Below are 15,998 nucleotides of genomic sequence, written 5' to 3' on the forward strand. Positions count from 1 at the left end.
CATTTTATTTTATTGCCATAGTTCAAACTCAAATGAAAAATAATGCCTTGTTATAGCTCAAGGATATGTACTGATGCCTGAAACAGTTCTGGTATTTGAATTACCAAAGAATCACAGTATAATATATCAAAATATTGTTCACATTTAAGACCCTGTGTGTAGCATAATGCAGATTTAAATAACATATAAGGTACTTTGACAATGAAATATTTTAAGACACATAAATTGTGTGTTTGTGAGTTATGAACCTTACCCTCAGTAGTCAGAATAAAGCATTTCTTCCCATTAGGGAAAGAGAATTCATAAATCTGGAATGGCAAGATACAATACTCTCAAATTTATGTATACTGACACATGTGCTATTCCTTTCTTCCACTGCATGTTTCTGTTATAGTTCAGCATTTAAAAATATAGTGCTGGATACTGAACTGGAGTAAATCAGCATAGCTTAGTGTGACCAGATAGCAAGTATGAAAAATCAGGATGGGGATGGGGGCAATAGGCACCGATATAAGACAAAGCCCCAAATATCAGGACTGTATCTATAAAATTGGGACATCTGGTCACTCTAGCATAGCTTCATGGATGTCTATGGAGCTATCTGGATTTACACCAGCTGAGGATCTGGCCCATAGACACATATATGTTCTAGAGCTGATTTTTGTAACAATCAGACTGATTTGTGGCATTTCCCAAAGAATTCCCAGATTCCAACAGTTATTGAGAAGTGTCCAATTAAACAAAATAACTGTATGAAACTTTTAAAATCAACAATTATCTCATCCAAAGTTGAAATTAAACATTCCAATTTCATGTACTTTGTTAGGGTATCATACCTACTGGATTACCAGAGCACACAAAATTTGAAACAGGAATTATGTGTATGGCTCAAATGCATGTCCAGCACATCTCCAGGTCTCATTTGGCTGTCATTTTGATAGAGGAGGAAGATTCATGGGGACTCGTTATCAAGGGGGAACATGAATGGCAGCATAGTTCATCCCAGAGATACATACTCTGTGAGATCTGAATCAACTGAATCAAACAGATTTTCTTCATGCTAAAAAAAGAAAAAAAAATCCACTTGTGATAGGACCAGTCACATCAAATTTTATACCAAATGGTATTTTTAAAGAAAGTATAAGCTGCTTCTAGAAGCCTTCTCAGCCATAATGAATCTTTATAACTACAGCATTAAAATAGTAAACATAAAATATAAATGTAGTTAACAGAGCATTGATTAATGTATCCCATGGTGAAGAACACAATGTAAATTTCAACACAACCAAGTCTTTCTATTAATGATCAACTGTGAATAGCAGCATTTCACCAACAATGCATCTTTCAAAAGGACCATGCATGGACACGGACATTTTTCTGATAAAACGCCCTGGTAGGTAGGCCAAATGGATCCTATTTGCTGAATTCACTGTCTCTCAAGGGTCTGTCTAAACTGCAGTCAGGAGGTGTAACTTCAGCACATGTAGTTCAAAGCTAGCTCAGTTACGGCTACAAGTTCAATTGCAATGTAGACATAACGGTAGGAGAGAGAGCTAGGGGGAAGGGCAAGAAGTCCTTCAGGGAGAAGTCTATGTCTATGCCTCAATTAAAAACCCGCCGTTGACCTGTGCCAGCTGACTTGGGGTCACGGGCCTCAGGCTTAAGAACCTGTTCAATTGTGGTGTAGATATTTGGGCTTGGACTGGAGCCCGGGCTCCAGGAACCTCTCATCTTGCAGAATCCTAGAGTTGGGGGTCCAGCACAAGTCCAAACGTCTACACTGCAATTAAACTGAGCCGCTTAACCCTGTCAACTGGCGCGGGCCAGCCAGTGCTTTTTAATTGCAGTGTAGACGCACCCTTAATGAGCCTGCTCACAAAAAAGCTTCTGTCTGTACATGCAGTCCTGCCTTATGGTGGTGTTACTTTAATTAAGATTAAGAGTAGGGCTGTCAATTGCAGTTAACTCCCGCAATAACTAAAAAAAAGATTAATCGCAATTAATCGCAGTTATAATTGCACTGTTAAACAATAGAATACCAGTTGAAATGTATTCAATATTTTGGATGTTTTTCTATATTTTCATATATATTGTATTCTGTGTTGTAATTGAAATCAATGTGTATATTATTTTTATTACAAATATTTGCACTGTAAAAATGATACTATTTTTTTGTTTATTTTTCAGTTCATCTCATACACGGTGTCTTTGCAATGAACGTGCTACTTGCAAATGTAGATTTTTTTTGTTACATAACTTTAATCAAAAACAAAACAATTTAAAACTTCAGAGCCTATAAGTCCACTCAGTCCTACTTCTTGTTCAGCCAATCACTAAGCCAAACAAGTTTGTTTACATTTACAGGAGATAATGCTGCCGCCTTCTTATTTATAATGTCACCAGAAAGTGAGAACTGCCATTTGCATGGCACTTTTTTAGCTGGCATTGCATGGTATTTACATGCCAGATATGCTAAACATTCGTATGCCCCTTCATGCTTCAGCCACCATTCCAGAGGACATGCTTCCATGCTGATGACGCTTATTAAAAAAATGTGTTAATTCAATTTGTGACTGAACTCCTTGGAAGAGAATTGTATGTCTCCTACTATTTCTTTTGGTTTTTTATAATGCAAATACTTGTAATCAAAAATAAATATAAAGTGAGCACTGTACATTTTGTATTCTGTGTTGTAAATGAAATCAATATATTTGAAAATATAGAAAACATCCAAATATATTTAAATAAATGATATTCTATTATTGTTTAACACTGTGATTAATCACGATTAATTTTTTTAATTGCTTGACAGCCCTAATTAAGAGTAAAGAGTGGGATGGGGAGGGGATGGTGCTAAGTTTGGATATTATCTGTGTGGTGTATTAGCAATGAGTTAAGGTTGATGACACTCATCTGCAAAGGCATTAAGGGCTCAGTGTGCATTTCTGACAATTTTGCCATACAGCTTAAGTGCAAATATGAGTGCAAGGATATATGCGAAACTGAACCAGGTCTAAAAAAGATGGATTTGATCAGACAGTTATGGAGACATTTGTTGTGGGAGTCTGTGGGCATTTCCTTCCTTTTTTGTTTAAAAGAATCATGTGTTTATCACAGAACTAAGTTAGTGCTTGTTCTTGCTTCAGTAGGAAAACTCCCATCAATGTCATCTGGAGCAGGATTCAGGGTCTTATAACTTTACATTAGTCTTTTTCCCATAGGGAAAAGAGATGAGTGATAGTTTATGAAGAGAAACTGTTTTGAGAAATTCTGCATCATCTATTGTGTGTATGTATTTATATAGGATTTATACATTTGCTTTGCTGTTGTGCTTTCTTTTGAAGCTTGTTGTGAAGTACCCCCAGTGTTGGGTTGGTCCATATCTTGTATTATGCAGCATCAGCCAAATTTAGGAAATGCCCTGAAACTAGACTAACAAAGTGTTAAAATAATTTTTTGATGGTTCCATCCACACTTTATGTGCACATTCTTTTGCCAATGGTTGCTGCATGAATGGAATTTGCTGCACTGTGTAGGACAAAATATCACTCTCTGCTAAGTGAAGTATCCTCTTAATCCGAGATTGAAGGGTAACTAGGTTGACAGACCTGCAGAATGAACAAACAGCTAATGTCCTTTATACTCCCTGAGCCTATATCCCCACTGACCCTGGAGTTAGCTCTAGATGGGGAAGCATGTACAAGAAGTGATCATTATGGTTCACAGACCTAATGGAAGGGAAACTTGGAAACTAACATGTTGTCAAGGGACATTTCCTGTCAAGAGAGATCTAATCTCAGTGATCCTGTCTAACAAGTTCCCGAACTTTTGTGCACTGAAACGAAAGAATTAAGCACAATGCAAGCTAAAGTTGCCGTATTGTGAAAGAAAGAAATACATTAGCACCAACAGTTAAAAGAAATAATGAATCCTAAACTGAAGACTATCTGGACTGCTATGACTGAGATAAGGATGTAGCCCTGAAATACTTAAATAGATTCCTTTCACTAAGACCTGGAAAATATGCCTTGGGCATAAGATGATAGAAAAGAGGTTTGAAAGCCTGTAATACATATGCTAGTCAGCTTTGTCTTTGCCATCGTAATTTGATCCAAGTATTGTATTTAATCTTTGTTTAGATATATCTACCCCTTCCAATCTCCCTGATAACTTTTAAAAAGTTCAATGACTAGAAAAGATATTTCCTACCACAGCTAATATGTTTGAAGTTGTGTAATTACAGTTTTTAAAGTTGCTTTTCCAATGAAGGATAATGAAATGGTTAAACAGGACCCTAACATCCCAGATGGTCCATCAATGACATGTCAAGAACCATGCATTTTTCTGCCCTTAAGAAATTACACCTAGGTCCTTGAGGGAGTAAAAAGAATTGATATAAGGATCTATGATATGCTTGAGGCGCACTGTGACCCTGACCCCCATGCAAGGTGCTGAGTACTCCTCTCCCAATCACACGTTTAGGGCATGGCTACGCTTGCAGATGTAGAGCACTTTGAGTTAAACCAGCCTTTGGAGAGCGCAGTAGGGAAAGCGCTACAGTCTGTCCACTCTGACAGCTGCAAGCGCATTGGTGTGGCCACATTTGCGGCACTTGCAGCGGCATTGGGAGTGGTGCATTATGGGCAGCTATCCCAGCATGCAAGTGACTGCAACGTGCTTTTCAAATGTGGGGGGTGGAGTGGAGTGTGACAGAGTGTGTTGTGTGTATGTGGGGGGAGAGAGAGTGGGTTTTTGGGGGGCTGAGAGCATGTCACGTGCTGTCTTGTAAGTTCAGACAGCAGCAGACCCTACTCCCCACCTCTCTCTCTCACTCTCAGCATTCCACAGTAATGGTTGCTTTGTCTCGGAGCAAATAAGCAGCCGGCTGTCAGAAACGGCGCTTTCAAACGACATATCCGCATTCCTACAGTGAGTTCAAAACAATGACGAGAGTAGCCACTTGACTGAAGGGGATTATGGGACGTTTCTGGAGGCCAATCAGAGTGCAGTAATGCAACACCTCATCCACACTGGTGCTGCGGTGCTCCAGCGGGGGCACAGCAAATGTTATTCCACTTGCCGAGGTGGAGTACCAGCAGCGCTGTAGCCGTGGAGTCAGAGCACTCTATGTGCCTTGCCAGTGTGGATGGGTAGTGAGCTAGCCAGGGCTCCTTTATTGCACTGTAACTCGCAAGTGTAGCCAAGCCCTTAGGTTTTGATATCAATGGGAGTTGAAAAGGCCAAACCCCTTCCAGGAGTGGTCCCTAAGGGTGAAATTCACCCAAGGGAGAGGGCCAGCGCAATCCTTCCAGAAGCCATACATTTGAGGATCCCAGTGGGATTTAGACACCTAAATACCTTTGAGGATCTGAGACCAAGTGCTTTATGAATCCCATGTTGTCTCTCTCCGTAGGATGATTTTTTCCTAAGTGCCACAAATCTTGAATATCAATAAAGGATGTGGGAACCTACCTCTTGTGCTCCACTCTGAAATTCTGCCTCTTCAGGTTCAGACCCAAATTTACCACAGTCACCATTGATTTAGGGGTCTCAGGTTGGATACCCAACCACTGGGACAAACCAAAATGAGTGGCCACTTCTGAAAAATGTGTTGGGAATATATAGGGTTCTGTGGAATGTTACAATGTACTGACATAGGATTACAAGAAGTATTCAGTTGGATTGAGACAGATCAGTTTAATTCACACCGCAATGGTAAACACCACACCTGACACAGTTATCTGTAACTGTAGCAGGGTGGACCCCTGCTCCTGCCCTGAAGGGGTTAAAAACAGCCCTGGGAAGGGGCTGTGGCTGGAAAAAGCAGCTTTTAGGCTGCACTGATTGGGGGAAGTGGCTGCAGCTGGGGCCATGCCCCAAACTGAGCAGCTGGCCTATAGAAAGAGGCTGGGAGCCAGGGGCTCAGAGCAGTCTCCCTCTGCCTGTAGAGGGAGAAGGGCCTGGCTGCAGGGAGCTAGATAAGGTACCTAGGGTGAAGCAGGGCTAGGGAAAGGCAGAGGAGCTGGGGCGCTCCTGCCTGGAAAGCCCCAGGCTGCGGCCTAGCATTAGGCCAAGAGGTACTGGGGGTTGCAGGGGGCAGCCCAGGGGTAGGCAAAGGCAGCAGGTCCAAACCCCTTTGCCTATGATGAGTGGCTGATACTGCAGTCTGCCCCAATGTGTGGGGGCTAGATGGAGACTGGGCAGTAGCCAATACTGAGGCAAAGTGGGGATAGTGGGGTGGGGGTTCCCCTGGGAGGGGGAGACCCAGTTAAAGGGGCACCGGGGTCCAGGGAGGGACACGGGGGCCAGCAAAGGACAGGCGGATCACTGGCCTGCAGAGGGCACTCCGGGCTGGAATTTGAGCTAATTCCCGGACGTCACCAGCAGGAGGCGCCGCAGGGGTGAGTCCCGCCCGTCTACGGTAACAAAAGGGCGATTATAATTAGATTTTAAGATCTTTAGGGCAGGGACTACCTTGTTTTGTGTGTTACAGCACCTAACGCAATGGTGTCGTGGTCCTTAACTAGGGCGCTTAGGCACGTTTTCAATACAGATAATTCATTATAGCGGTGTCAGTTTTCCCCACCTTGTTTTCATAGGGGCAATTACAATTCTGTTTCATTCAACTTTTGTTTCCCAGGAAAAATTGTTCATTGTAGATGTTTTTCTGAAAAAATGTTAGTGCCGCTTTTATTCAGCTCCTTTACATTTCCATTGCAGGAACTGACTTTTTATTCTTGTGATGGTGGGGGAGGCATTTAAAATACTGCCTTATTTTTGTTGTGGGAGAACAGATGGTGACCCCAGTGCAGGATTTCTTTGGCTTTGATTAAAATATGTGTAGAATACAGTTCTGAGCATATGTCTGCAACTCTGTGTGCCCCCGTTAGTGCATTTAGAACACGTTAGCCTAACAGATTCAGTCATTATGGGCTTTTCTCGCTTATATAAAATATAAAAGTTGATAAAGAATGTGTTTCATTAGCATGCTCAAGATAACAAATGCATTTCAGCAGCCTTAATATCCCACTGTAATTCTCCGTAATACAAGGCATTTGTGAGCTCTCCAGTGAAGAGATGACGAGAAGTTAATATTTCTAGCTTAGTTTTATTTATATTTCCTTTATTATTTACAACACTGAGACCATCTCAACTACTAAGTGTCTCTCAAATGTGAGGGAAATGCCATCCGTAAAAACACATGATCTAGAAGAAAAGAAAATGTGGACTTGTGTAACTGTGTGTGTCATGTACATTTGATTTTTAGGTAAAGTAGTTGATGTATCAGAACTTAGTTGCTTGGGTTCTTTGGGATTAGAATTTGTGTGATCCACTACTTGTACGGTATTTTTGATATTATGTTTTAAACATCCTGTAATTTGTTTACAGTAGGGAATTCCTGGAAGCAGTTGGACCTTAATGTAACATTTTTATTGCAAAAAGCTGACAATAAAGGAATAATATAAAATTGCACAGTTTATTAAAGAGATTCAGCAGTGCCAGACTCGATGCTGCTCTCAAGCAAGAAAATGACATTTTGAAATATTAGATTTTAAAATGTATGAAAGACATCTCCCCGCCCCCAAACTGTTATATAAAATCAAGAATCTCTTCTGCTTGTATTAACATCTTGATCCCAGATTCTGTGAAACTGCTTTATGAGGTTTACTGCCGCAATTCTCCTGCAGACAATCTTGATTTATAGGAAAGTTCATGGAAATAGACATGATCTGTATGAAGATTCAAAATGAAAAACAAAAGGATTATGTGGTCACTTCAGCTGAATAACACATTAATCGTCTTTTTGTTGTTGCTGTTTAATGATAATACTTAGGATAGTCTCTTAGGGCTCAAGTTACAAACAGAGTTAAGGGTGGGATTTATTTATTTATTTGCACTTTAATTGGAAAAAGTATAGAAGGCACTTTTGGAAATTCTTAAATTTCCTTCTCTTGCCAAGTTTTGTCCATTATGAGAGAGAGAGAGATTTGGAGGCGTCAGAATGTCAGTTGATGAAACTGGCTCATCATCTTCTGATCATATGTACTAACCCCTGGAAAGATGTCTTTGTAAAATGGCACAGAACATCTGCTGCAGTATGAGGGTGCTTCCATTAACATCGCTACAGATTATGCTTCTTTATCACCTTCCGCTGCTCAGATAAGCCTAACAGGCCTTTAGTAGAGGAGAATGAACAGCAAGCCTTGGAGCTTCATGAGTCAGTAGGGTTGCATGGGCTGTAAGCCAACTTGGAACATGCTTCAGATTGTTCCTTTTCATGGTGGAGCATTAATTGTTGCTCTTGCAAGTGAGGTCTCCTGCTCTGAGTCTGGGGCTTCGCTGCACAAGGCAGTCAGAAGAAAAAGAGAGTTCTGATTGGTTTCCTTTTGGCAAAGAACGAATAATTTGCCAGATAATTGATCTAATTAAATATACTCATGGAGACTGTCTCACTATTGAGGTTGCTGATGCAAAGAATTAATAATTGTGTCTGATGTCAGCTAGTCTAACTTCTTTCCCATTGGATCACAGCCCAGCTCAGGAAATCCGCTTGCCATTTGCTGGAGGGCATGAGTGCGTTGCAGTGGGGGAGGAACTAAAGTTTACTCACTGGGCAACAAACCTAATGGCATGGAGTGAAAGATTAAAAGAAAAAATTTGGCCAGATCATGTTGTTTTTACCTCCCATGCTGTGTGGAGACATTTTGCTACAAAGAGAGGCGCACAAATCCCAAACGGGAAGGGAGTTGGAGAATGTAAAATGGCACATTTATTTTCAGCGATCTAAGTCTCATCCTGATGAGACCACGGTGGGATTCACAAGGGGAATTTAGGTACCTAACTGCAACTTTAGGTGCCTAAATCCAAAATGTAGATCCTCAGAAGCTCTGCTCAGTGGCCACTTAAGCCTACGTGCCTAAGTTTCCACCTACATGCTGAACAGCTTGGTGCCAGACTCATGCCTAAAACCAGGCAGGATTCACAAGGTGGGGCCTTAACTAGATTATGTGTTCAGAGGCTGCCTTACAGAACATTTCCTGGATCAGGCGCTGCACAAAGCATAGGTGGTGGTTGCCTCTCGTTTACCCCAAGGTTAGAACACTCCTTTGCGATGTGGGAGCGCCAGGTTCGAATCTCTAATCTGCTGCCCGCATCCCACGTGAATGCCCCAGCCACTGGGCAATAGAGTCATTCTCATGATCCCTGGCTCAATGCCTATGTAAGTATTTTATACATGGTGGAACAGCTTCAGCGGAAGTGATTGAAAGGCCCTCCCCTTCGTAGCCCAGTGCTTAGGGCACTTGCTGAGGGAAGTAGGAGACCTGGGTTCAAATTCCTGATTCACATAAGGCAAAGTGGGCATTTGAACCTGGCATTCCCACATCCTAGCTGAGTCATAGAATATCAGGGTTGGAAGAGACCTCAGGAGGTCATCTAGTCCAACCCCCTGCTCAAAGCAGGACCAGCCCCCAGCTAAATCCCCAAATTGCCCTCTCAGGGATTGAACTCACAACCCTGGGTTTAGCAGGCCAATGCTCAAACCACTGAGCTATCCCTCCCTCCTCCTCTTCCATTTTTCTTGATAAAAATCTGACCAAGCAAAGGCACCCAAATGGAGGAGAGGGCTCATGGCTGTGAATCCCAAGAAGAGGGAGGTGCCTAACCCCTCCTTGAGGGCCAAGGCTTAGGCCACACCCCCTCTCCTCAGCATTTCACTGGGCAGCTATCCTGGGGCTGTGAATTCCACGAGGTGGCAGAGGGCCTTTCAGTTAGGTTCTGCCATGCTCACCCTAAATCCCCCACTCCAGAGATTGCAAAAGAAAAGTCTGCACCTCTTGTTTGCTTCAGTTTATGAACTCAACCTACAGGGCCCACCCCTCTCATCTTCCTCTCATTTAAAAAGGTCAAATATCAGACATACTTCAAAATTCCATTTAAGCAGCTGTTTATCCTAGTTCTGTGGGGAGCAGCATTTCTGGCATGCTGGGAAGCAGATCCCAAAGCTTCTCTGCTTCCCATTCCAATAGAGGCCCTAGGAGGAGTCCCCACCAGACCATGTTCTGGACCTTAATGGCCAGCCACAATTCAGAGGCAACTCTGGGAGGCACACCCCTCTGGGAACTAATTTGATGTGTCTGAACCTAATTAGCTCAGTACACTGATAAGAAGGATGGGGGTGAGGGGTGAATAAGAATGAGGAAAGATAAAGACCAGAAGCAAGCCAGCCAGCAAGCACAGCTTAGGGGAAACACAGAAGGTGCTTTGTGGGGCTTGTTCTTTTTGCTGCCACAAGGGACTTTTGCAAAGTTAATGTCAATTTATTATTGTGTTTATTATGATATTGCCTAAAAGCCCACCAAGATCGTGGCTTTATTGTGCCAGATGTTGTACAAGCATAGAATAAGGTGCACTAAAGAGTTTATAATTTAAATGGAAAATGAGTGGGGAAAAGAGAGAGACTATGTGGAGGGGTAGTTTGCAAAAGTCACATTCATGGCACAGTTTTGTGGGTCTTAAACCAGACCCTAGCAACAAAACCTACCCAGGAGAGGCTGACGTGTGTTCAAATCTGAGCCTTGGGTGAGCTGTCTGCCCTGGCCCTGCTATTTATCTGTTAACAGAGTCAATGTATGGAATCCACAACCTGCCATCATCTGTGCAAGCTCCAGTCCTCTCCTCCCCAGACACTGGGGGATAACAGCGTTAGCCTCATCCATTCGTGTTGGGGCTTGACAGGCACGGTTACACATTTGGAAGTTGGGCTGAGCCCCTCACGTACTAGTGGTTTGCGAACCATTTGCTTTTGTCATTTGAAATCAATGAGGTGATTGTTTTAAGTCAGGGGTTCTCAAACTGGGGGTCGGGACCCCTCAGGGCATCGCAAGGTTATTACATGGGGGAACACAAGCTGTCAACCTCCACCCCAAACCCTGCTTTGCCTCCACCATTTATAATAGTGTTAAATATATTAAAGTGTGTTTTTAATATATAAGGGAGGGTCGCACTCAGAGGCTTGCTATGTGAAAGGGGTCACCAGTAAAAAAAGTTTGAGCGCCACTGTTTTAAGTGATTCATTAAAAAACAAACTGTTTCTATCTCAAAGGAAGTCTGTGCCACTCTGGCGGAAGGGTACAAGGAACTTTCCTCGCCCCTCAAAGCAAAGTCGGATACCTTTATATATGGCGGGAATTCCCGCTTTGGGTAGCACAGGGGGTGCTCCCATTGCAGTCTTCCTTTCTTGGCTGTGCTGGATGGAAAGGGAGCTTTCATTTCAACCAGGGCTCCATCGGGCTCCTACTTGCACAGAATTTTATGCAGTGGATGAGTTGAGTGAGTGCACCTGATTGTGCTCACTCCCCAGCCATTTTTGGGTTGCCCTGGTCTCCTGGTCTGCCTTCTGGTTTATGGTAGCAGAAGGCAGCATGAAGCATTCATAAAGCTGGACCAGTGAACTGCATATGCTCTTGTTTTATGTTTTCATTAGACTCCTCCTCTCCCTGTTCCTTTCCCTCAGTCTCTCCTTATTTGACTTTGCCCCTCTGGGCTCTGTTCCTCATGCTCCATTTTCCTTCGATATTTTTCTCTATTCCTTCTCTCAGTTCCTTTTCTCCCACTCTAAGTAGAGCATAAACACGAGAGTGTTTTTATTTGAGTTAAATGTTTCGCCCATCATGACTGAACAGATCTGAAATGTGGAAAGTTGAGTTTTCCCATCCATCCATGGTCTTTAGCAGCCTGTATTCTGTAACTCATAGATTTTAAGTCTAGAAGGGACTCTTTTATAGTCATCTAGACTGACCTCCTGCATAACACAGGCCAGAGAACCTCACCAGTAATCTCTGATTGCGGGACAAAAGGCATCCAAACGCCAGGCGCACACAATTAGATTATGTGAGTAAACCAATGCCTGCATTTGCTAGTAGTTCAGATGAAGATGGACTATAGTATTTTGATGTGCACTTGTAATTTATTTGCCACAGTATGAGGATTAAAATAACACTCTCTACTTAGCACTTGAGCTTAAAAAGTCTCAGGAAGATAATGAGAAACTGTAAGGAAAAAAATATGTCATGAGCAGCTTCTTAGGTAGCCTCTGCACAAATAAGTCATTGGTTTTCTCACTGTGTCTCTGGTGCTCTCTTAAGCATTGGTGTGGATTGACACACATGTTCTTCTGCGTTAATACTTGATAGGGTTAACAGAACAGAATCCTCCGGGAAGGGCGTAGAAAACGGTGACTGTGTTGAGTAAAGCTGTGGCAAGTGTTTGTAACAAACCTGCTCTCTCCTGGTTTTGTTGGTCTCAGAATAACACGGTCTCCAGAAGGTCCCTGACGGTAGTTGGAAGCGAGACTGGGCTCTGTTTCAAGCAGCCGTGGGCTGACTTATGATTTTGTGTGAAACCAGGCAACACTGGAGGGGGCCGGCAGGGCTTTGCGTAGTGGTTGTGGCCTGTAATATAGAGGAGGTTAGGGTAGATGATCTAGTGGTCCCTTCTAGCCTTAAATTCTATGACTCATTCCATCCTGGCACCCTGTTCCGACCTGAACTTCCCATATTATTCTGAATACTCCGGAAACCAGCATACATTTCGGTGTGCAACATGTAAATTAGGGATTCATAACTCCTGTACAGAAAACTCTTTGTGGCAAGGGAATGATCCAGCATGCCCTTACTGTAAGTAAATCTGTCTTTTATGAAACAAGCTACATTTTTGTATTTGCAACTTATTGGCTAAAGAAGGAGACTTTCTCCATAACTGAATTTCACGCCCACTAAATGTGTGCTCACTATATGCTCCTCACATGCTGATAAATACACATCTGCACGATCAAGCATAAAATATAGAGCCCCAGCTCTCAGATAAAAGATCCAAGACTAATTTGCATTATCACCCACACAGGCAGATTGTTATGGAAATTGGTCCATATCTCAAAGATACTGCGTTAAACAGCTAAAGGAGTTTATAAAGTGCTGTGAGTAGGATGAAATCCTCAAACCTCAATTAATCGGGTTTTATGTACCTTTCCTGCAGCGAGAGTGATGAAAACAACCCAGCACCCACTCATGAAAGAAGTCCACAGGACCTCTGCAGCTACTGGCCATCTGTACCCAGATGGGGGGTTTTCTGGACACTGAATCCATGTGTGTGCTGGTGTTTAAACCCTTCCCCAGCCTCCTTCCACAGTCAGAACAAACAGAGCCAACTCCATATCAAGGGGGTACCAAGCCCTCCTGCCCACCAGACTCCTTTCCCCAGGATTACAGGTGCTGCAGTATTGAGAGCTTCACCTAGACACTGCTGCTGGGTGAATTTTTACCCATAATATACAGCTGACTAAGGCTTTTTCATCAGCTCAGCAGGAATGCACGTACTGCTTCATGTGATGTTCTGTCTGTAAATTTCACAGGCGTGTCTCTCATCAGGAGTGTCTCTACACATCCAATAGTACAATATTATCTTTGTTTTCATGGTTTTCCCACGAGTCAGTGTTGCCCTGGTTTAGGTCTGCCACTGAGAATGAAATACTAGCACCCATGATACAAAGCTTGGAGACCATCTTCTTTCCCAATTGCAGGGATCTGTCAGGGAATCTGGAACATTGGGGGTGGAAACAAACTGGTGCTCGCTGAATACACCCAGATATATGAGGAGGCTTTGTGACCCAGTTCACAAAGAATCAGACCATGGCCCAACATGCACAGGGCACAGGGGGCTAAGCAGCCACCTCTACCAGGAGCTGCGATGTGGGGAGGACAGCAGACTCTGCAGAGCTGCCATTTCCCCTGACCCTACACCCGCTCCCACACAGGTGGGTGGAAAAGGCGGCCGGGCGTTGGGGAATTCCACTTCGCCAGGTATAGGGCTGCTTCACTGACAATGCTACAGGGTGTTGCCCCTTGCTTAGGGCTTGTGGCAAAGTCATGACTGAGCCCAAAATATCAAAAACGTCAGTAATGCAGATGTTTCTTCAGAGGCAAAAACCGAGCCCAACCTTTTCAATCTTGGCTGAAAATATAAACCCCATCCTTTCTGAGTTTCAAAGATACTATGTATGACTTCCTTCCACCCCCCCTCCCCAAACCTCAGTAGACAAAGCCCCTTCCCCCAGTGCTACCCTGTGGTAGAACAGGAAGGATTTGCTGCTAGTGAAGTGATTCTTCCATAATGCCTCCTAGCCAGCCTGCATGGCCAGCACAGAATCTGTGGTGATGGCCTAGTGATTTAGGGTATTAATCAGGGATTCAGGACATCTGGATTCAGTTCCCTGCTTCTTCACAGAATTCCTGTGTGACCTTGGGCAACTCACTTGGTATCTCAGGGCCTCAGTTCCCCATCTGTAAAATGGGGATAATGGCACTGCCCCACCTCACAGGGATGTTGGGGAGACAAATACATTACACATTGGGAGGCACTCAGCATCTACACTAATGGGGGCTCATAAGCACCTTAGAGAGTTTCTACTGAAAAGATCCCTAAACAACAGATTTAAGCAAGTGGGTATAACGGTGACAAATATTTGCCCAAGCTAATAAACTGATGCAAAATCCAAAGGACAATGGAGAGGGGCTTCCCCTGGGGGGATGTTAGCTTTTAGAAATAAACATTTTTTAAATGAAATAAACTGTTCCATTGATCAAATAAACAAATGCAAGGCAGGCATTATAGCTGCTATACTGGTGGGGTTTTAATTATTTTTTTGCCTACAAGGAAGTTTTCTTTTCTCATTGAAAATGTAATACAGCTTAAGCTTGGTCTTTCTTAAGTATAACCTCAAGCTAAACTCTTCTATCTATGGTGCTTCACTGAGATGGTTTATAAGTTAAAGTTAACCTTCCTATTAGCATTTTAATGGGAAAAAAATTCCACCACTTACTTAGCAGGAAGTTACAATCTGTATTCAAAAGGCAAAATCCCACAAGTATGACATAAAGCTAGTTCCTTACTTATCAGCATTTGCAAAGTTTATTTTTTACCCTGGCTTTTTCTCTTGAGCAACAGAAATGAAGGGGATTTTTTTTTAAAACTGTTCCGTTGCCATATAAACTTTCCACAAATATCCCATCATGCAAGCTATTCCGCGTGGAAGTGCCCTTGCATTTGTGTGGACTCCCGCTGCAGGATTAAGACTTCATTTATTTGAGCAGATAATATTAAACATGTATTTTCCACTATTGTGTGGGGGGAGGATATGTTCTAACTAAAGAAGCAATGGTTAATAGAGGTTAATCTTTGTGGAAATCAAAAAGAAAGCTGGAGAGCTGTTACAGATGCAAGTATACTTGTTTATTGACTATACCAGAGTCAATAAAGATTTTAAAATAATAATTATATTTATAGCACTGCTCCAACCTCCCCAGAGCATGCAGAGCCTTAGATAGTAATTTCATTATTAAACATTAATTCACTTTATTATATGATTTTGTCATGTTCACAGACAACTCTTCATCAAAATAAGCTTTGCTTTAACTGAACAATCATCTGGGTACCTTGGGGAGAAAGGCAGTGCAGCAGATGGAGATTTTTAGCTACGTTAGCACACAAGGTATTAAATCTCTAGGCCAGGGATCAGCTCATGCTCAGGGAAGTGTTTATTGGCACAGAAGTGTAACTGTGGAGGAGTGAGTGACTTGAGCATAGCGGGGTTGGTGATGGTATACAAAGCTCTTTACTCTAGTTAACAGGTTGTGCTGTATGTTGGCAGCGACTGAACATCGCTACTGTTTGATAGCACTTTGGCCTGTGTCCCTTTCGTAGAGGAAGAGGGTCTACATGCAGAAACCAGCATTGCGGCTCGCATGGTCATCCATGCTGGAAGGGGCAGATTAAGGCAGTCCTAGGCACACCACAATGTGGGGACCCCATAACCCAACCCCATGAACCTTCTTCCTCTAGAGATGTACAGGGCCCTCCCCTGCCCCCCAAGAGCAGCAGGAGCCTTCTTTACAGCCCTAGATGGCAGAGATAGAAGTGGGGGGACCCCTCATACTTCTTAC

The 15,998-nt window shown here is 43.0% G+C and overlaps 1 protein-coding gene across 5 annotated transcripts in view; it reads left to right on the plus strand.

Annotated features, from left to right (window-relative positions):
• IL1RAPL2 (interleukin 1 receptor accessory protein like 2) overlaps positions 1–15,998 on the plus strand; it is a 548,503-nt gene that overhangs the window by 354,698 nt on the left and 177,807 nt on the right. The window lies entirely within an intron of this gene.

This window comes from Mauremys reevesii, linkage group 9, assembly GCF_016161935.1.
Source record: "Mauremys reevesii isolate NIE-2019 linkage group 9, ASM1616193v1, whole genome shotgun sequence".
Classification (NCBI taxonomy): Eukaryota; Metazoa; Chordata; order Testudines; family Geoemydidae; genus Mauremys; species Mauremys reevesii.